At 46.1% G+C, this 3,284-nt stretch overlaps 1 long non-coding RNA gene across 5 annotated transcripts; it reads right to left on the bottom strand.

The window, feature by feature from the left end:
* Positions 1 to 3,284, bottom strand: LOC119325705. 5 transcript variants are annotated; one of them, XR_005157640.1, is made up of 8 exons: positions 3,260 to 3,284; positions 2,208 to 3,199; positions 1,742 to 2,122; positions 1,487 to 1,660; positions 1,057 to 1,418; positions 749 to 973; positions 537 to 653; positions 1 to 304 (listed from the first exon to the last, which is right to left on the bottom strand). It is a non-coding gene; the product is annotated as an uncharacterized LOC119325705 (long non-coding RNA). The 5 variants fall into 5 exon arrangements; XR_005157641.1 differs by having other exon boundaries at positions 3,096 to 3,199; XR_005157642.1 differs by lacking the exon at positions 3,260 to 3,284 and having other exon boundaries at positions 537 to 663; positions 2,208 to 3,237.

The following is a 3,284-nucleotide window of genomic DNA, read 5'->3' as shown; positions in this document are numbered from 1 at the left end:
TTCAATGAAGGTTCACAACAACAATATATTACAAGTTGACAACCATAACAAATGAAAGGACCATTAGTTCAAAGTCCACACATGCATACATATGCAACAAGAGTTCATAAACGAAAGGACCGTGAGTTCCAAGTCCACACATGCATACATATCCAAGGAAGGTTCACAACAACATACATATAACCAGAAGTTCACAAATGAAAGGACCATGAGTTCCAAGTTCGCACCAAGCATGAACCTAAAAGATGCAATGAGCTCCACCGGAGCATGTATGTCCACCGTCAACGGCATCCACGATGCAACCCTACAAGTCCATTATCACATGCATGAGTTTCTAAAGTTAAGTTGCAAAGATCGATAAGGCACAAGAGTCAACAAGCATCAACATATAAGGTTCAAATTGAAGCTAAGAAGTATGAACAATATAAGTATCAACACTTGTGGGCTCTACCATCAACAATGCACAAGTTGTAAGTTGAGAAGCACAAGCAACGACAAGACGCAAGCATCAACAATGCACAAACATAGACAACTACCTCGAGTGATCATTGTTGCGGGGAGATCGAAGCGACATGAGCCGTAGTGGGTGTCACTGGGCTTGCTTGGCCAGGTGTAGGTCCACCTACCACACAGTTATTGGAGCCTTGTCCCGACTAAGAGCACCTCAAGCCCGAAACAGTGAGATGATAAGATGCAAGATCTTTAAGCAGGATGGTAAGATGCATGATTGAAAAGTTGGAAGACTTACAAAGTTGAAAGTAGGAAGAGGTGGAAGTGGAGGAAGATCCGACAAAGTGGAACCCTGCATATTAGCTCTGAACTGAGCAAACGCCTCCTGCAGGGCTGCCTGCTGTGCAGCCATGAATTGCTGCTGTTAAAACAGGGGTTGCTGCATTTTCATGGCTTGCTCCTATTTAAGCAGGGCATTCGCCTGAGCCTCCTCCCTCAACCTGGTTTCTTTCTCTAGGCGGGCCTACAATATGCCATCGCAACAAGTTCACCGTCGTTGCAATACAAAGAAGAGATCACAAGGAAGGTCAATGAAGCAAAACATACCTCGAATTGATAGAGCATGTGCAACCCAGGTTGTGGGCGACACTCTATAGCAGGACCTGAGCTCGACGTGGTAGCACGGAGGTGGGAGAGTTTTGGAATGTCCTTACGGATGGCACCATCGCCAACGTATAACCGGCCACACTTCTTGCCTTGTCCTGACTGGACGGAAATCGTAGCATCAATATACCTTGAGGCCGGATCAGAGTCGGGCCCGTTGTGCTCCTTGAACTTCCTACTGTATGCATCAATCCTCAAGCCAGCACCTCGGTTGACCCACCCCCTTCTGGTTTCTTTGACTTGCGAGAGAGACATAATCCCGTGAATGTATTGGGCGGCTCTTCGCCCTCACCTCTCTCCCTATTCTGCAATAGAAGCAATAATATCCATAAGGGCACAAGTTCAGAAGTACAGAGCCGGATGAAATTATTACCTTCTTCTGCACGTAAGCGTGGAGGTTGAGGTTGCCTTGAAGGTGTACCATACCACCCATCAAGGCATGCCGGTCCTTAGCCATTCTATGCTCAGCCCACCACTCCGGGTCTATCCACCTGGATATGATTTGCTGGTAGCAAGTAATCTTGTTGTTGCACCACGAGGGAACCGCCTGAAGTATGACAAATACATCCAACATAGGAATTAAAGTAAGATGTTTTGATCCAGGCAACCATAAGTAAATGGAAACTACCTTCATGTACATTGAACAGGTGAGATGCACTCTCCGGGCTAGAGGCTTATTGAGAAGCATTTTGCGTTCGTGCGCGAAATACTTCACCACGGCATGGACGCGCGCCTTGTAGGGCATACCTTGGACAAAGAATAACTATGAAAATTGACAAAGAATTTTACCCAAAAATTGTTGACCACCCGCTCAGCAGCACTGCTGTATACCCTGCCCCACTTGTCTTCGGTATCCGGAGCGCGTTTCCAATGCTCCCAAGACCAAGCAAGCTCCTCCTCGCCGTCTCCTATGGGGACCAGGCCAGGGTAATAATGCCTGCAAAGACATCCAATGATGCTGCTTGGCTGGCGTGGCACCTTTATGTCTTCTCCAAGAACCACCAAGGCCCTGCACAATGAAAAGGCAAGTAAGTTAGTATCTGCAAAAATTCTTGAATGTAAAGACGCAAGTAAGAGTCCACATAAGCACTTACCTCACACCGACTGGTTTGACAATGAGACCCTTATGTGGATATGGTCGCGAAGGGAGCGTGGACACCACACGCAACCAGATACGTGCTCTGGCCACTCCTTTTGTATTTAAAGTGACAACACTTGTATTTCCACAAGCTTAACATATAATTGACAATGACTTATTCACTAGATTACAATATATGTATGAATTCTAGCATTTGTAATGTTTGCTTGTGCCTTTAACTTGTAAGGGGGGCAAATAATTTCTTCTAAAGAGATGTTGGCAGAGAGCACAAAGAGGAAATTCATATATGCTCCATGGCCCTCTCGGTGGAATCAAGGATTTGCATCAGAAGTAAAACCAAGTGACCATTTTCAGTAAACATCTAGCAGATAGGGAACTCTTGCAGCTCATGAACACTTGTATTTAGCCAGCGTGCTATTTCATTAGTTTGGTATTCTTGCAGCACATGAACACCCGGGTAGACAAAATGCATTTATTTATTTTTGAAGCGAAAACAGAAACAAAAGCAGTGTCAACAAGTACCAACTCAAGGTTACAGAACCAAATCAGGGGGTCAAGTTCCCTCCCGACAACACAAACCTACATAATTTGAGAACAGAGCAAAAATGGGGCGGCCTTATTTCCAACCAGGGGGTCAAGTACCAACTCTAGGTTACAGAACCAAACCAGGGGGTCCCCATTTTCCAAAATGCAGTTTTTTATGTACGTCAGCCTTATTTCCAACCAAATCCATGATCATATCTCATACACTTGCTGCTGTGTCCATCACAATTGATTCAAATAAAATTACAAAGTAATGGACAGATGCAAACTGAACCAAATATGTAACAGAACATGCATTTGTTCATGAAGATGCAATTGGGGGAGGGAGGGGAACCAATACCTGGTTGCTGATGTTGTTTTTGCACGAGGAGGAGATCAGCAGGGGCACGCCGGAGCACCTTCACGCCGGACTGCCGGAGCACCTTGCCGCCGGAGGAGCCCGCCCTGGACAACAGAGAAATAGGCCAGTCAGAGTCAGAGAGAGAGAGAGAGAGAGGGGGGTACCTGCCGGCGGAGGTGGCGCAGCGAA

Source organism: Triticum dicoccoides, chromosome 6B (genome assembly GCF_002162155.2).
Source record: "Triticum dicoccoides isolate Atlit2015 ecotype Zavitan chromosome 6B, WEW_v2.0, whole genome shotgun sequence".
Lineage (NCBI taxonomy): Eukaryota > Viridiplantae > Streptophyta > Magnoliopsida > Poales > Poaceae > Triticum > Triticum dicoccoides.
The sequence above is the reverse complement of the archived record's forward strand: the minus strand, read 5'-3'. Positions and strand labels throughout refer to the sequence as shown.